Below are 20,208 nucleotides of genomic sequence, written 5' to 3'. Positions count from 1 at the left end.
AGATAAAGATAATTCTGAATTAACTATATTTCTTGACAGATCAGCTATGCTTCTCAGAATTCTTTTAACAGATATATTAAGTTTCCTTATCTATATCAGACTATGCCCAACGTTCTTCACATCATTGCTGGGATCATGAAATTACTGAAACATTTCAACTGGACTTGGGTTGGTATCATTACACTTGATGATGACATCAGCCTGCAGTTTGTCCATCTCCTGAAAGAAAGGATTGAGCAGAATGGAGCCTGTATTGAATTCATAGCATTACTCACAAGACGGTCATATCTAAGAGTTGACAAAATAAATGAGAGTTCAACTAAAGTAATCATTTGCTATTTTAAAATGGATCATTCATGGAGTTTCTTTGAACGGATAAATATTCTAGAGATACCTGGCAAGGTCTGTATCATCATAACTGACTTTGATTTCACCTTGACCCACACAATGAAACCTAGTTTCAAGAATAACACCTTGCTATTCACAGGAATGAATAAAATTATTCCAAGCTTTTTAAAATTTGTACGAGAGGTAAATCCTATTATGTTTCCTGATAGTTCAATTATTGAACCATGGTGGAATGGACTATGTCCATACTTCTGCTCCAAAAGCATCAGAAAATCATGTAGCGATAAAAACAATTTTCACTACATTCCCCACTGTGACAATACACGCTTTGCCAGCAGTTATGCCATTTACAATGCTGTGTTTGCCCTGGCACACGCACTGAAAAACATGCTTTTCTCTGGCTCTGGAAATACCACCATGTGGAATGGAGACCGACAAAGATTATCAGATTATCTGCCATGGAAGGTAACATCATTTCATAAAGGTAAAGTGGAGGGAGAAATTTAAAATGTTATGTATGATCTACTACATGTTTTTTTAAAAGTGATCCATCTTATTTAAAGGATTTATTATTACCACATGTGTTATCTAGACTTTTGCACTTATCTTATAACAATTCTTCAGATTTTGTTTCAAATAAAATATTTGTATCTTCACATAAATTTGGGTATATGGGCCGTAAATTGTGGGTAAAATACCTATGGAATTCCCATGGTCACCATATTTCAAAAATATGTGGAGGAGTATTTTCAATATAACTTCTAAATCTGAGGTTAGACATTTTGTGGGATATGACCCTTTTCTAAACAACAAAATGTCTTTTTGGTTCAACAATGGACATTTCTCAGATGTGCTTGAACTTGGTGCATCTACTGTATCTTTTCAAACCATTTTAGAAAAAACAAGTCCAAAAAGAAAATGCACAAAACAAGCCATTGGGATGAAGGAGGGGCCAGCATTTTTAACAGACAGGCCACACAGAGAAGTGGGACACTGCAGTGAACTTCATACAAAAAGGCCCAGGAACACATCTCACCATAACCCCGTTATAGTGTATGGTAGTCCCTCCAAACCCCACTGGACTCAATTGTGCACCACATCAGGTTTATTAGTTATTTATGTACTGCCTATCAATGGAGGTTATCAGTTATCTACATTCAGGTGCTCAAGTGTCTTTCCCTATCTGTCCCAAAGGACTCAAGCTCTACCTAACATAACTAGGGCAAGAGAGGGTTAAGTGATTTGCCTAGGGTCACAAGGAATAGTGGTGGGCTTGAACCCACAGTCTCAGGGTACTGAGGCTATAAGTCTAATAACTAGTATATACTGTTTTCTGTTTCCTTCATTCACATTCTTTATTTACTTCCCCCTTCTTTACTAACACGTAGCATGGGTTTTAGGATTGTTAGCAGCGGTAATTGCTCCAACGCTCATAGGAATTCTATGATCATCGAAGCAGTTATTGCCACTGCTGGTGCTAAAACCCGTGCTGTCATCATTTGGTCTTACCTCTGCCTTCTTTAATACAAGAGATATGTCTGGCCTGAATTTCTAAGAGGGTCTTTTGACATTACATGTATTCCTGATGTCAAGCCTTAGCCTTCACAGATGTTCCTTGTAACCTTTTGAAACCAGTTCACAGTTAAAGTTATCTCCCACTGAATATTTGGGGATAGCAGCCATTACTGCCCAGTTAAATCATTTTGAATTCCAGATCCTAAGTATCATTGCGTTTTTAATTGTGCCATGTAATTGAACATTAGACTTGCAGATTATCAATGCTCTTAAAAATATAAATAAAAGGAAAACTGGCTATTCAGGACATTCCTGAAAATGTGTGCTTTGTTCTTTAGCTTCATCGTTATCTGAGGAATGTGCACTTTAAGAACGTGCTGGGTGAAGAGATCTTTTTTGATGACAATGGAGACTTTCCTATGGACTACAGCATTATTAATCTGATTTTTCTACCCAACTGGAAACTGAAACATAAAATTGTTGGAAGTTATAAACCTTATGCTCCCCCTGGGGAGGATTTCACAATCAATGAAAAAGCGATAGGTTGGGAAGCTGCTTTTACTCAGGTGAGAGAGATGTAACATTTTGTAATATAAAAAACAAACAGTAAACACCACAGCAGAAGATCCAGTACATCAGGAATGACAACAGATCACAAAATTTCTATTGCCAACTTTGAATTCCCTATCCCCTTTTTTTTCAAAAGCTAACAGTATGGGCTGGCACAGTAAATTCTTTGATGCCCATAGGAACTGAATGGGTATTGGTGCATTTGCTGCATGGCACTTGGCTTTGCGGCTTTGTAAAAGGATGCCTGTGCTAAAATAAAACAAAAAGCATGTCCACATAAGTGCTGTGTCAGGGGCTATAACCATAACTGATAATAAAATAAAACAATTTATTCGTAGAAATAGAATATAAATTAAGACACATATAAAAGATAATTATAAAAATGCAACATTTTTGAATATGTGAAAAATTAATAAAAACTAGACTCATATAAAAAGAGTGCATAAGCCAGCCAGTATAGAAACACATATAAACATAATTTCTATTTAGATACTCATAATTATTAAAAAAACAGACTCATTTTGGATTATGATCTGCCCAGAATTCAATGTTACATCACTAACACAAATTAGACAGGCAACACCCAACACCATAAAGTAAGCTAACACTTTAAGGGCCAGATTCTATAAACGGTGGCCTAGTGATGCCTAACTAAAGTCCGTACCTAATCTAAATTACTTCAATTAGCTCAACTGGTGTGGTAATTGAAGTTAATTGAATAATTAATTAGAAAAAATTAAATTAAATTTAGGCACAGAAATCCACGTGGTGCCAGAATTAAACCCAAATATTCAATGCTGGGCCATTTTCAGCAACTGATATTAAATATGCAGGGTAGCTATCCGGTTATATTAGCAGTCAAAGATAGGATGGATATTTAAGTAATCCTTACAGACCATTAAACCTGTGCTGAATATTGATGCCTAACCAGATCAATTGTATAATATGTCCAATTATGCACTTTCTCCCATTGAATATTACAGCTTCAGCCATGTTTTTCTTTTTTTTCAAGATGGCGCCAGGTTAGGTTGTAGGTGGTGGTAGCCTCTTTCCTTCCTCTGTTTTATTTCATATCCTATCTCTATTCTTTCATATCTTTTTGCTCAATATTTTATTTGGCCATCTGTTTTTTTCTACCAAATCGATTCAAGCTATATTGATTAGAGGGAACTATATAACACTTGTCAGACCCACAGCTCACTCTCTATTGTCTCCATGGCAGCAATCAGCAGTAATCATTGATGAATGGAGCACAGCAATCTGAAGCAAACAGTAGGCAGGAACTTTTATACAGAATGCTTGTTCATATCAAACATAATCCTCAAACATTACAAAAAAGTGTTTAAGTCCAGCAGGACAGGAAAAGTTTGCCAAAACTCAACAATGCAAAAATTTCCAATAAGTGAGAGTCCAGCACAAAACAAAACTTTTCATACAGCCAAGCAATAGGGGGCAAACTCAGGTACACAACCCATTGCTATTGTATATCCAGAGCATAAGTACTCATGCCATATATTAATGATTAGCAATATACCATTACTGCCAGGACTTCTGTGGAGGAAACATAATTATTTAAGAGAGCTATATGATGACCTCACGAACTACGTATTCAATTCCTTAAGTTTAGTTAAAAGCAAAAACAAAAAACTGTGGATACAGATGTTCTGGAGATAATTTATTATACACTGGCATATAAAAACATGAAAATTCAATTTAAAAAGTTCAAGGATAAAAAAATACAGTGATAAAAATCCAACCAGGCCCTACACGGTCCGTGTTTTAGCAAAGAACACTGCAGACAAGCCGAAGTAGCAAAAAAATGCTAAGGCCTTAGCATTTTTTTGCTACTTCAGTTTGTCTGCGGTGTACTTTGCTCCCGTGTTTAAAGACAATAGACTGTTTTCAGTCCAATTCTTCATATGTGAGTTTGCAAACCAATGGACCCCTGAGGAAGGCATGTTCACTGAAACACGGACCGTGTAGGGTCCGGTTGGATTTTTATCACTGTATTTTTTTATCATTGTACTTTTTAATTGAATTTTTATGTTTTTATATGTCAGTGTATACTAAATTATCTCCAAAACATCTGTATCCACAGTTTTTTGTTTTTGTTTTCATTGGTGGATTGTTTTCACTGTGGATTATTGGATCTCCCCATTTTTCTTTATTGTGGTATACTTAAAAGCACCTGCTGTCAACCACTCCACGGCCTCATTCATGCCATGTGAGTTGTAAGATCTTAGAGTATAAATCCAAAATTGCTCTCTAGATCAGTGTTCTTCAACCTTTTTACACCTATGGACCGGCGGAAATAAAATAATTATTTCGTGGACTGGCAAACTAATAAGACTGAAATTTTAAAAAACCCCATTGCTGCCCTGTCCCCATGAGCTCGGTCCCGTTAACCATCTGATCCCATCCGCACAAGCCTCAAGTAGTTATAATTTTATATTGAACATATTTTATTAAAGTATAAAAAGAAACAATATTCTGTACAGTTGTCATTTTATAAATATAAATAATACAGGGCAAGGATCAACAAAACCCCCATCTCCCCTCCCCTTCACATATATCCCCTCTACTATCAAGAAAACTGTATAAGCCAAATTATTACAGAATGCTACACAAATATCATGCTAACAGAATACCGCAGTCACACATGGCAGGAATGGTGTTAAGGCAGTGGTCTCAAACTCAAACCCTGTGCAGGGCCACATTTTGAATTTGCAGATAATTGGAGGGCCTCAGAAAAAAAATAGTTAATGTCTTATTAAAGAAATTGCAATTTTGCATGAAGTAAAACTCTTAATAGTTTATAAATGTTTCTTTTTGGCTAAGGCTTAAAAATAATATTATAATTTATAGGTAAAGAGACATATGATCAAAAAATTGTTTTATTTTACTTTTGTGATTATAATAAACATACCAAGGGCCTCAAAATAGTACCTGGTGGGCCACATGTGGCCCCCGGGCCACAGGTTTGAGACCACTGTTTTAGGGGGAGTGCAACTAGGGCAACTGCCTCCTGGTCAGAGAGAGCCCTAAGCCAGCTGGAAGCTAAAGATGCACTGCCTGGGCTTTGCACTCCCCAGTTATGTCTAACATCAGTTCTAGCAGGATACATATTTTAAATCTGATATATTCTAATCACAAGATAGAAATAAAATTATTTTTTCTACCTTTTGTCGTCTCTGGTTTCTGCCTTCATCGTCTTTTCACTCTCTTCTATCTAGCGTCTGCCCTCTGTCTCTTCAATCCAGCATCTGCCTCTTCCATCCACTGTCTGCCCTCTACCCCTCCCCCTCCCATATGGTATCTGCTTTCTTTCTATGCCCCTCTCTCCTACACCAGATCTAGCATCTTTGTCCCTCTTTCCTTATTTTTCATCTGACTCCCCTTCCCAGCATTAATCTCTCTCTACTTTGTCATTCCTCTGTCTTTCCCCTTTCCCTCATCTGATCTCTCCATTCCATCCTGACTCTTTCCCCTCCTCTAATCTCCCTGCCAGCTGTTTCCTTCCAATGTTCCTCCTCCCCTGTCCAGCAGTACCTTCTCCCTTTCTTCCTCCCCTTATCCAACAGTAACTCTCTTCCCTTCCCCTTCTCCCCTGTTAGCAGTATCCCCTTCCCCTCCCTTGTCCAGGAGTACCCCTTCTCCCTTTCCTCCTCCCCTTATCCAACAGTAATTCTCATCCCTTCCCTTTCCCTTCTCCCCTGTCAGCAGTAGCCCCTTCCCCTCCCTTGTCCAGGAGTACCCCTTCTCACTTTCCTCTTCCCCTTATCCAACAATAATTCTCGACCCTTCCCTTTCCCTTCTCCCCTGTCAGCAGTAGCCCCTTCCCCTCCCTTGTCCAGGAGTACCCCTTCTCCCTTTTCTCCTCCTCTTATCCAACAGTAACTCTCGTCCCTTCCCTTTCCCTTCTCCCCTGTCAGCAGTAGCCCCTTCCCCTCCCTTGTCCAGGAGTACCCCTTCTCACTTTCCTCCTCCCCTTATCCAACATTAATTCTCGACCCTTCCCTTTCCCTTTTCCCCTGTCAGCAGTAGCCCCTTCCCCTCCCTTGTCCAGGAGTACCCCTTCTCACTTTCCTCCTCCCCTTATCCAACATTAATTCTCGACCCTTCCCTTTCCCTTCTCCCCTGTTAGCAGTATCCCCTTCCCCTCCCTTGTCCAGGAGTACCCCTTCTCCATTTTCTCCTCCTCTTATCCAACAATAATTCTCATCCCTTCCCTTTCCCTTCTCCCCTGTCAGCAGTAGCCCCTTCCCCTCCCTTGTCCAGGAGTACCCCTTCTCACTTTCCTCCTCCCCTTATCCAACATTAATTCTCAACCTTTCCCTTCTCCCCTGTCAGCAGTAGCCCCTTCCCCTCCCTTGTCCAGGAGTACCCCTTCTCCCTTTTCTCCTCCTCTTATCCAACAGTAAATCTCGTCCCTTCCCTTTCCCTTCTCCCCTGTCAGCAGTAGCCCCTTCCCCTCCCTTGTCCAGGATTACCCCTTCTCACTTTCCTCCTCCCCTTATCCAACATTAATTCTCGACCCTTCCCTTTCCCTTCTCCCCTGTCAGCAGTAGCCCCTTCCCCTCCCTTGTCCAGGAGTACCCTTTCTCCCTTCCCTCTCCAGCAAATGTTTCCTCTGTGTAGGCTAGCTGCAGCTCTGTGTGCTTTTAACTTCAGCACACAGCTGCCTCTAAGCAGTATTTTAGCCGCGATTTCATGAGCCAGCCTCAGGGCCTTTGGTAGGCCGGCCCACTTTGATGATGCAATGTGGGCCGGCTTACCAGAGGCCCCGAGGCTGCCTCATGAAACCGCACTAAAATACTGCTTAAGGGCAGCTGTGTGCCGAAGTTAAAAGCACACAGAGCTGCCGCTGCTTGTCTGGGGGTGCGGAGACATACGCGGCAGGAGTCGGTGGTGGAAGGCAGGAGTGCCGGCATAGCGACAGCAACAGGAAGTTGCACATCAGCTGACACCGGCACCTTTTGCTGCGGCGGGGACCCGAAACTTTCACAGACTGGCAAGATTTTTTTGCGGACCATCACCGGTCCGCAGACCGGCGGTTGAAGAACTGTGCTCTAGATAATAGGAAAGTTATTTTGTCACCATCAAGCATAGTAGATACTTGTTCCAACATGCACCATTACATGTGATCAAGTCATGACCTCATTCCATACTATGAGCTACCATAAGAGCATTCTGCTTCCTGGTTTTCAAATAAATTCGGTGCTCAGCCAGTCATACTCTGATCAAGTCATGCTTCCCACATAAAACAACCTGCAGCGACACTGAATGACATAGATGGTATATGTAGAATCACATGCGCTGACCACTCTCACATCATATGCCTGGTTTGTCAATGGATGGATCCAAGAATCTCTCGTTAATGCTGTACTGTAACAGGAACATCAGCCACAAAATGCATGACCCATGTAGTATGAACATTCACTGCTGTATCAATGAATTGGGATTTAACTAATCTATCTGATAGATTATTTCCCCTAGTGAAAGCAATACATGGGTGCTCCTGAAATATAGGCCTTCTTTTACTAAGGTGCGCCAACTGATTAGCGCATGCTAATGTGTGCATGTTAGTCTATGGATGTGTTAAAGTTTAGCACCCATTAATTTGATTAGTGTGCGCTAATTGGTTAGCACATCTTAGTAAAACAGGGGAATAGTGTGCAATTGGAGGACTTGCCAATGGTTGAGTATACTCCTAACAATATTTTGTGCTTGATATGAATAAGAGAATACACAAATATGTTAGTCTGATGTTTTATGTGTGGTATCTTGTAATTATAAATTACTATTAGCAAATTTGGCATGCAAAAAAGCTTTCCCCCTCTTTTACAAAGGCGTGCTAAGTGTTTTAGTTCATGAACTGATTTAGCATGCACTAATCGATTTAGCATGTACTAAACGCTAATGCGTCCATAGGATATGTGCTAAAACGGCTACCGCACCTTAGTAAAAGAAGCTGTATTTTTACCTGCTGATGGTAGCCCCTGGTCAACAATTTCTGTTTCAAAATGTCTGCCTCCTTATATAATTCCTCCTGCGAGGAGCAGATACGGCGGATCCATAAAAATTGCCCTATTGCAATGGTTCCCAACCCTATCCTGGAGGACCTCCAGGCCAATTGGGTTTTCAAGCTAGTCCTAATGAATATGCATGAGAGAGATTTGCATATAATGGAAGTGACAGGTATGCAAATCTGCTCCATACATATTCATTAGGGCTATCCTGAAAATCTGATTGGCCTGGGGGTCCTTCAGATTAGGGTTGGGAACCACTGCCCTATAGGAAGGGCAGTCTTAAGGCATTAAGAGTGACAACTTATAAATTTTAAGTTGTTCTCTATAGATTTATGGTATAATGTAAAACCTAAGCCTTCATCCTGCTTAACTACCACCAGAAAAGTGACCTTTTAGGTGTCCCAAGTTATTATAAACTGCAAATGGCAATCTATAGAATTGTGCCAGACAGTAAACCTATGTAAATCTTCAACTGACTTTCTTTGCCACTGGTATACCTCAATGTCCATTCTGTTCAATACAATTTTCTCCTCAATATTACCAATGAGACTTACCCCATCATTTACTAATGCATAATGCAGGTTTTAGCACCAGCAGTGGCGGTAACTGCTCCAATGGTCATAGAATTCCTATGAGCGTCAGAGCAGTTACTGCCGCTGCTGGCACTAAAACCCACAGTAGGCATCAGTTAATGAGTGTGTTACTTACTAATAATTGGGGTTAACAGTAAAACAACATGTCTTAATGGTAGTAACCCTAAATACTCCCACAAAAATAGATGGCTATAATTAGCTGTTCTAGGAATAAATTATCTCTAGAGCAGTGTATCACAAACTGTGTGCTTTGGCACCTCCTGAGATTTCAGGTGTGCTGCAGAACAATGGGGAGGATAGTCACTGGCACTGGCTGACTGCCTACAGGAGGTGCCTTGTGTCAAACCAACTATTGCTCTGTCTCCCTTCTGTTCCTGGACTTCCTTTCAACTGAACAGATTCTCAATCCTCTACAATCTGGTTTTCACCTCCAACACTCCACAGAGACTGTCCTCACTAAGGTCTGCAATGGCTTGTTCATGGCCAGATTTAAGGGCATTTATTCTATCCTTATCCTTCTTGACCTGTTTGCTGCCTTTGATACTGTAAATCACAGCTTACTCCTTGATACTCTGTCATCGTATGGATTCTAAGAATCTGTCCTCTCCTGGTTTGCCTCCTACCTTTCCCAATGCACCTTTAGTGTATGTGTTGGTGGGTCCGCTTCTGCTGCTACCCCATTAGCGGTTGGTGTACCCCAGGGTTCTGTCTTAGGACCTCGTTTCTTCTCTCTCTACACCTCTTCCCTCGGTGCCCTGATCTCCTACCATGGCTTCCAGTATCACCTATATGCTGATGACTCCCAAATATACCTCTCTGCACCTGAAATTTCACCTAACGTCCAAGAAAAAGTCTCTGCTTGTTTGGCTGACATTGCTGCCTGGATGTACTGCCGTCATCTGAAACTAAATATGTCCAAGACTGAGCTGCTCCTCCTCCTCCTTTCTCCATCTCGGTAAATAATACTGTCATTGTTCCAGTCTCCTCTGCTCGCAATCTTGGAGTGGTCTTCGATTCTGACCTTTCATTTTCTACGTATATCCAACAAGCTGCTAAGACCTGTCGCTTCTATCACTTCAATATCACAAAAATTTACCCCTTTCTCTCTGAACACACTACCCGGACCCTTGTACATGCTCTCATAACCTCACACTTAGATTACTGCAATGTACTCATAACTGGTATCCCGTAGTGTCGCCTCTCCCCCTTGCATTCTGTGCAAAACTCTGTTGCATGACTCATCTTCTACCAACCTCGCAACGCTCATGTCACCCCTCTCCTTAAGTCACTTCACTGGCTCCCGATCTGCAATCATATACAGTTCAAGATCTTATTGCTGACCTACAAGTGTGTTCATTCTGCTGCCCCTCAATATCTTTCCTTGCTTCTCTCACCTTCTACACCTCCCAGAGAACTCCGTTCCTCAGATAAGTCACTCAGATTTACTCTTCTCCTCCACTGCCAGTTCCAGACTTTGTTCTTTTCATCTAGCTGCCCCCTATGCCTGGAATAAATTACCTGAGTTTGTCCATCAAACCTCTTCCCTTCCCTTATTTTAAAACAGACTGAAAACCCACTTTTATATAGCTTTCAATCCTTAACCTTATTCTTCTGCTCTCCAATCGAGCCCATTGATTAATCGTTCCACTTAACTGTATCATGACATCCTGTTTGTCTGTTTTGGCTGTTTAGATTGTAAGCTCTTTTGAGCAGGGACTGCTTTCTTATTCTTTGTGACTGTGCAGTTCTGCATGCATCTGATAGTGCTATAGAAATAATTAATAGTAGTAGTAGTAGAAAAATAATGTACATTTTATACACTACAGTCCACTGTCATTTGAAGACAGGTTTTATTTCCTAAATCTTCAGTCACCTCCACAATCCAGATGCAGTCCGAGCTGTGCTCCTGGCTATAGGAAATTACCCAGAGAAGGAAAGCCAGTCTGCTGCTATGACTGTACTCCCTGTTCAGCTGGAGAGATCTCCAATCAAACTGGTAAGTGGTGTTTAACACTTGAGATGCTCATGGTGGCAGGTTATTCAGTACAATGGCTGTTCTGTGAAATTCATAAGAACATGATAAAAGCCATATTGAAAAAAGACCAATAGACCATCCATCCCAGAATTATGTCTCCAATGGTGGTCAGTCTTGGTTACTTAGAAGAAGCCAGTAGATTATTCAAATCCAAAAGTATATAGTGGAGGCACCCAAGCTTAACTGTACACTAGGGGGCTCATAATTGAAAGTGAAAAACATAAAAAAAATGGCCTAAGTTGACACTTGGATGAACATTGTCAAAATACGTCCAAGTGACGATAATAAAACTGGGTTTTGGATGTATTTTAAAATGACCTAGGCCTTCACAGTGCCGCCGAATGACCAGAGCTAATTGGAGCATTTCAGGAGGAGTGTCGAGGGCAGGAATTGGGTGAGATGTGGGCCGGCTTAGACTTAGTCGTACTGCATGTATAACCCAACGTTTTACAACACAGCATAGATGAAACTTGGACGTTGTGACTTAGACCATTTAAAACATGGTCTAAGTCACAAAAACTAAAGTGACAAGATAAGCACTGCAAATACATAGTACAGACCCCTACATGCTATCCCAGTGATCACCGACCCCCCCATAAAATTATAATCACAACCTTTAAATTCTGCCTCCAGAACATCAATACCTTGCAGCCTGGCATTGGAAAGCCTAGTCACGCTGCATAGAGGCGTCTTAAGTGGTCTTGGGGTGGGTTAGGGACCCATGGAGAGGAGGACCCATGCCCATAAGCCAATATAATGACTGCATTGATGGTGAAACATGTGCACTCCCCTAACCCCCCCCCAAAAACCCTTTTGTACTACCCTATAAGTGGCTCCTGCAGCCATAAGGGCTATTGGGGTGGTAGATAGGGGTGGTAGATTGGGGTGGTAGATATCCAAAAGGTCTGTTTCTAGGCATTTTGGACTTGGATGAAAAGTTGGCCGAAAAATGTGATATAAAGATGGACGATTTAGCGATCTGGATGATCAGGTGGCTGGACGTATAGATAGACGATTTTTGAAAACAAATATTTTGGGGATGTATTTTTTGAAAATGTGTCCTATGTTGTTTTTTACTTTGGCCGACTTGCGACTTAGATGAAAATGGATTTAGACGTTCCTTTCGATTATGCCTCTCCATGGGCCTGCTAGCTAATGGATTTGGGGAGGATAATTATAAAGGTACAGTACAAACTGGCCTTTAATTGTACCTTAGTTTACCATGAAAGTCACAAACCTATAGAATCTTATTTATGTGATATTTGAATTAAAAAGCCTGTGATCAATTTCATATGCTGACCTATTCATAGTGATCAGAAACATCAAGATGATAAGCTTCTTAAAGAGACTGGAGGGAAAGAGGATATCATTGGGAGGGTAGGAGGGGATTGGGGGCTCTTATTTTTTTAAAAAATGTAACCCCTGGCCTCCTAAAGTCCCTATGACTGGATATGTGCACAGGAGGCAGCCAGAAGGACACTATCAGGGAAAAAGAGGGTAAAAAGGACAAATAAAATTTCCCCCTTTATCAGTATATTCAGGGTTCTGGGACACTGATACCCACAGCTATATGTATACAGGTAGCCAGCTACTTAGAGCAATTCTCTTTCAGCTTCCACCAAAATATTAACCAGAGAGACAAGCTGCTTCTCCCTACTCCAAACTGTGGGTCTCTCTCTTTCTACACTGTTCTCAAGCTAAAAAAAAACCCTCTGCGTTTTTCAAGAGAGTCAGTAATATACTGACAGGTTCCCTGTTGCTATGACAACAGAGGCAATAGTAGCTCTCTACTTTTGGTATTGGGAAGCTTCTGTTGTGAAAGTCTCTCTTTTGGGACCACTTTGAATGACTCTAGTCTAGGGTAGATATCCTCCTCCCTGCCTGAGTCCCACCCCTATGACTCATCAGGGTTGCATTACTTTCCTTAAAATTTCCTTACTTTCCTTACTCATAAGCTAATGCCCCCTGCTGTCCATTAGTATAACCGCAGCATTAATGAAGGGGACATTTTACTCCATCACACCCACCTAGAATTCTATTTTAGGAGGATTTGGCGAGATATAAGACTGAAGCATAGTATAGCAAACATAGTATAGCACCATAAGTCCCCTACATTTTTTTAGAACAAAGAGCATGCACAACTTAGTAAAACAGTAATACTATTCTTTTAAAGTAACAAATATCAGCAATTAATGTGCAAAAACACATAGCAGGCAATTCAATAACAGTGTTCCACCATTTAGGAATCAAAATTAAGCAGGTCTATGGTACGGTTACCATATGGCTCTAGCAAAAATGAGGATGGATTAAGACAGCCAGGTTTTACTTCCATTGCTTTCAATAAAAGTAAAACCCAGCTGTCTCAAGCCATCCTCTTTTCTCTGAAGTCATATCCCTAGTCGGTGAGCCATATTAGTGTTATGCATAGATGCGATAATTATGGATGAAACATCCAATATTCTGAAACCCGTGGGCTTAAATGTACTCCCTATCAATGGCCCATCTATGTTCCATCCCTGTGAAAACCCCTTTGACATTTCTCAATCTATATGTGACTTTTTTTTCATAAATATAATTTAATGGGCTTGTAATCAATAAAATTCTTGCAAACTTTGCACATTCTTTATGATTATAAGGAAGGGAATTTAATTAGGTATACATTTGGACATTCCATTTTTTGCAAGTATTTTACTTCCCCTATGCAAAGATGTCTTCAAGAACACCTCAAAAATTGCATGGTTCAAGAAACCTATGTGAACTTTGGCTAGTGACATGGTCCAACATTTAATTTATGGTCATAAAGTCATCCGTGTTTAGCAAAATGCTAATCATCTCCAGCTGAATATCAACCTTCACATCATTAAAATTTAGAGCAATATTTAGCCATTCTTGAAAACTGAGGCTATATTTTAGATGCTAAGAAAATTGTATTTCTTCTCAGATATGAACAACTGTATAAGATGCCCAGAGGACCAGTGGCCCAATGAAAAAAGAGATGTCTGTGTCCCCAAAATAATAAGCTACCTAGCCCATGAAGAAATTTTGGGAATCATTTTGACACTTATCAGCATTTTCTTTTTCTTCATCACTGCTGTCATTCTGGGAATCTTCATTTATTACCAGGATACTCCTATTGTAAAATCCAACAACAGGAACCTAAGCTACATTCTTCTAGTCTCCCTCATGCTCTGCTTCCTCTGCTCATTGATATTTATAGGCCATCCTGATGAAGTGACTTGTGTTCTCCGACAGACTGCCTTTGGATTAACTTTCTCCATCTCTCTCTCTTCTGTCCTGGCAAAAACAATCACTGTGGTCATGGCTTTCCAGAGCACCAAGCCTGGAAGCAAGTTCAGGAAATGGATGGGTTCCAGGGTCTCATATTCTATAGTCCTTTCCTGTTCCTTTCTTCAAGTCCTCCTGTGCCTTGTCTGGTTGGGTGTTGCTCCTCCATTCCCACACGCTAACATGCAAGCAGAAGATGGAACAATTCAAATTGAATGTAATGAGGGGTCAGCAATTGCATTTTATTTTGTTCTGGGTTACCTGGGATTTCTGGCTGGTATCAGCTTCATTGTAGCTTTTCTAGCAAGAAATCTACCTGGCAGCTTCAATGAGGCCAAGCACATCACCTTCAGCATGCTGGTATTCTGCAGTGTCTGGGTGTCTTTCATCCCAACATACCTGAGCACCAGGGGAAAATATATGGTAGCAGTAGAGATATTTGCTATCCTGGCCTCTTGTTCTGGAATACTGGGATGTATCTTCATTCCTAAGTGCTACATTATCCTATTGAAGCCTGACAGGAACAATAGGAAGTATATCACAAAAAAATGAATTGACTTCAACTTCCCAAAATGTTAAAGGAAAGCTAAAATATCAACAAATTCTTGTATTATGACAGAAATTTGTAAGTTCTATAGTTTCATTCCAACATGTACACAGTCCATCCAATACACTGCACAACAATTTTTTGGTTAAGTCTTGATTCCTGAAAAGTTTTTGGTGATTATGACAGGTACCAACTTGGTATGCTCAAATATGGTTTTGGTTTTACTGCATCACGTAAGAACTATGAGAAATAGACATTTTTATGTTTACTGACAATAAAATATATAGTCAAGTTTACGTTTCGCACAATGAAACAGAATTAAAAGTGTTTTGCTCCCGAGTTTCTTTTATATTCAGTGTCTGGTGCATCACGTTGTAGCATCCAACAATAGTCGGCAAGCATTGACGGATTCCAATTGCCCTGGTATCGTTTCTCCATCGTAGCTATGTCTTGATGAAACCTTTCACCGTGCTCGTCACTCACAGCACCGAGATTTGCGGGGAAGAAGTCCAAGTGTGAATGGAGGAAATGAATCTTGAGTGACATATTGCACTTCATTCTCTTGTATGCTTTGAGAAGTTTGTCTACCAGCTGAATGTAGTTTGGGGCTCTGTAATTGCCCAGAAAATTGTCAACAACGTCTTTCAAGGCTTTCCAGCCAATTTTTTCCGGCCCAACTAACAGATCTTCAAATTGCTTGTCACTCATAACATGTCTGATCTGGGGGCCAACAAAAATACCCTCTTTGATCTTGGCATCAGTTATTCTTGGGAACATCTGTCTTAAATAACGAAAACCTTCCCCTTCCTTGTTCATTGCTTTCACAAAATTCTTCATGAGTCCCAGTTTAATGTGAAGAGGAGGCAAAAATATCTTTGTCGGGTCAACAAGCTATTCATGTGCTACATTTTTCTGTCCTGGAACTAACTTTTTACGGAGTGGCCAGTTCTTTCTAGAATAGTGCGACTCTCTGTCTCGGCTGTCCCATTCGCAGATGAAACAGCAGTACTTTGTATAGCCAAGCTGCAGTCCTAGTAACAGAGCAACGACTTTGAGGTCTCCACAGATATTCCAGTTATACCTGGTATACTGGACATACTTTAGTAACATTTCCATATTCTCATATGTTTCTTTCATATGTGCTGCATAGCCAACAGGTACTGAAGGATAAACGTTGCCATTGTGCAACAGAACAGCTTTCAGGCTTAACATTGACGAATCAATGAAAAGACGCCACTCTTCCGGGTTGTGATCACAACCAAAGACCGAGAACAATCCTTCAATGTCACAACAGAAACAGAGACTGTCGACTTGTGCAAAAAATTTGGTTATATCATGATGCCGGTCTCGAAACACAGAAATTTTCGTACCTGGTGATAGCAAACACCATTCCTGCAGTCTCGAACCTAGCAGCTCAGCTTTTGCTTTTGACAGACCCAAATCTCTGACCAAATCGTTCAATTCGGACTGTGTTATCAGATGTGGATCGCCTGATGAGGATGGTTCAAAATCCGGGTCAATGTCACTGTTAGAACCCTGCACTGCAGTTTCTTCATCTGGTTCGTCTAAGGTCCAATCCTCTGGTGGTTTCGGAACTGGAAGACTGTCATCATGTGGCATGGGTCTCATTGCTGAAGGCAGATTAGGATATTCAATTGACTTCTTGTTTTTGGCAGAGAAACCAGACACATTAGTCAAACAGAAATAACAGTCCGTCACATGGTCTTTCTGTTCTCGCCATATCATCGGAACAGCAAATGGCATCGTCTTTCGAGTACCTCTGAGCCAGGCTCTCAGACTAACAGCACATGTCGCACAGCAAATGTGAGGCGCCCATTGCTTGTCTTGATCACCTATTTTGCAGCCAAAATACAGATGATAGGCTTTCTTTACAAGGGCAGTCATCGAACGTCTCTGAGGCGTAAGTGTATATTCCCCACAGATATAGCAGAATGTGTCGCGGCTGTTACGACACCGACGAGACATATTGCCCGACACCAAAACGTCTATAGCATCAAGCTTACTTACTGTTATATTGCTACAGCTACTATACTACTATACTTTACTATACTGATACTATATACACACACGGACTATCTATATTAACCAAATGAGCAGGATCGGTGTATGGAAGCCACCATTATAGCATGGTGAGACAGCGCAAGCTCGTTCAGACCTGCCCAGACATGCCCAGGATGTCATCTTCCATAAAACAGCTTCCAACCTGGCTAGATTTTATGCATGGACATACCCAGGCGGCACAAACCGTTGTTGATAAGACACTTATGGGAGAAAAAATTGTTTGCATCCAAATATAAGAAAAAATCACGACAAAATTGAAGATTTCTCTGAAATGGTACGTGATGGGTAATTTTTGATGTAATATTCATGATCAGCACCCAAAATTCTATAAGAAACACCCAGCAGTGTTCAGGAAGCAAAAACTTTGTTGTGCAGTGATATTTAAAGTCAGCTGTATATTTATCATTCTCAAGGGCCGAAGAATTGTAGGATTAAAAAATTAAGTTGACTGTAGCAGGTGCCAAGCTTTGGAATGCGCTGCCTGGTATTCTGCGATTGTGTGATGGGAGACTGAATTTTAAGAAAATGTTGAAAGCACAATTATTTATTAATGCTTTCATGAGCTAATGCTATTCGCTGTTGAAACCTTACCGTCCTATAATTGTTTTTATGGGATTTTGTCTATCCATCTTGTAGGATGAATTTGAAAAAAGTTTTAATAATGATACTGTTAGTTAATGTTTTATTGTGTTTGTTCTGTTGAAACACGTTTTAGTATTTTTAATATGTATGCATGTAATTTTGTTTACTGCTACAAATCGATTAACGGCTCTTCTCCAAGTTACATAAATACCCACTTTAACCTTTATTGCAATAACAGGACATCACGCAGAATTCAACTGTTCACCTTCCCTTCGCCAAAACACTGTCCTCTCAAAAGATTCCTCGATAGAACTTTCGCCTTCCAAGCAGCCAAGTCGAACCCATGGCTAGCCCAGATGATACTCGAGGCCCCCACTTACCTTGCCTTCAGAAAACTACTAAAAACTTACCTATTCAGCAAACACAACCCTTAATATTCTGTGCACCCCACATAACACTTACCCCACCCCTGCCCCTTCCTCCTTCACCAGACCCTCCCTTCCACACTCTCTACTTCCCTTATCTAGTTCGACCAAACCTGCAATTTCTGTTATACTGATGTAAATCTTCCCCTCATTGCAAACAGTTGTAAATCGCTGTAATTTCACTGCTGACTACTGTAAATCGTTGTAATTTATCGTAAATCTGCTTGTAATTTGTTGTAAATCTGCTTCTAATTTTGTTGTAAATCTGCTTGTCAATGCAGATCATTTGCTAATTGATGTAAACCGCCTAGAACTCACTGGGTATGGCGGTATATAAGAATAAAGAATAATAATAATAATAATAATATACATTTTAAAATAAATAATGGTAATATTCAGTCACAATCCTAATAGATTATTCCTTTTATTTTAAATGTTCATTGAATGCAAGTTGATGCGATGTGTATGTTATATATAATTTTATTTGATATGTAAGTGGGTAATTTGTTATAGTGTTATAGTGTGTCTTTGTAAATGTTTTATTTTGTATGTTAATATGTAACTCACCCAGGATAAGGGTGGGTGAGAAATAAACAAGCAAAATAAAACAAATGTATAATGCCACCACTGTGTCTGCAGAATATGAAACATTCAGTAACTCTGTTGTTATATATAGCAAAGAAGAGTATAGAGATTAAATTAAATACTGTCATCAGCATTTGGGCTGAATATCTCCCTTCCTCTGAGGATCTGTTATTTATTCTTGTAACTATAACTTTAAAGTTAGCGGGAAGTGTAATATGGTTCATATGTTTGTGGGTACCTTCTCCTGATTATATAAAATTGAATACCATTACATAATCTGTGATTGAATATGATACTAGAATTTACTTTCTTTTGTAGAATAGGCACCACATACAATAGGCAGCTTTCAGATGCCTAAAATTAAGCGAAATGTCAAATCTATGCACCATAGTAACAGATGTTTAACAGTACAGAATAGTAAAGAAAACTTTCATGTTGATAAAAAATATTGTTTGTTTCTGGGTAATAAGTGTTCTTACTTAATTGCCGATGCTACAAAAGTATAGGAAATGGCTATCATTTCCCTCAAACTTTGCTTTTGTGACCAGGACATTGATATTCAAAAAATTTACCTTTCTTATAAAACATTCCAGATTGATTCCAAGCTGAGCAAATCTAGGGTCCCTTTTACTATGGTGTGGTAGAATACTGTTGCATGGCAAGTAATATCACAGGCACATTGTACTTGATTCTGATCATAAAAAATATTGGTTTCACCAAGTTTAAAGCCAAGCTTTTGAGATCTAGGTTAAGCAGTGGAACTTGTTGATTTGAAGTGTGAAAATCATGGATCAGTTTTAGTGTCACCAAGTTTATTCCACCTTCACCCACCTGCTCCTGCCAAAATGTGATCAGTCTGTTTAATGCAATTGGACTCACCTGTAACCCAAAAGAGTAGCATCTCTTCATTTATAGATCATCCAAGAGCATCAAAGTCATGCTGCTCCATAACAGAAACACGTACTCATCTCTTCCATTGGCTCACTCAGTGCACCTCAAAGAGGATTACAAAAACATCTGGCTCTTACTAGGTGCCTTGAAGTATGATAAGTATGGTTAAGAGGTCATCAAAGACTTCAGAATAGGGGGAGATGCTTTTCCAGGTTTATGTGGCTTTGGGTGAATTTGATTGAGCTTTTAGGATTATAAGGTGTGATCTCAGCTTTGGGCATGGCAGAAAATGGAGCATTAGCCCAGTTGGAGCTGCGAGATTAGCCATTAATAAGTAAATAAATGTAACACTCATAGGTGACACCTCTGCGAGGGGAAGTATAGCCTGTCATAACGAGGAATGTTATAGAGTTTAAAGACTTAATGGGAGCTAATTTCAACACTGAAGAGCTCCATATGGTTATGTGAAATATACATTGGGGGTTTGTAGATTTTGGACTTGGATTGTACTGTAAGTCAAGATAATATTATTATAAATAATAAAGTTGTAGCCAAATATTTATACCAATAAATTGAGTTGTGTAAGCATATGGAGCATCAGCTGGTCCTAGCTTCAGCTCAAGAGCTCTGACCGGGGCTGGTGTATCTCTTCATAGTAAGAACAGGATCTTGACTTTTGGATGTACTGACTGCAGGTATTCTGCTACTGGTTGCAGATGAG

This window comes from Geotrypetes seraphini, chromosome 12, assembly GCF_902459505.1.
Source record: "Geotrypetes seraphini chromosome 12, aGeoSer1.1, whole genome shotgun sequence".
NCBI classification, from domain to species: Eukaryota; Metazoa; Chordata; class Amphibia; order Gymnophiona; family Dermophiidae; genus Geotrypetes; species Geotrypetes seraphini.
The sequence above is the reverse complement of the archived record's forward strand: the minus strand, read 5'-3'. Positions refer to the sequence as shown.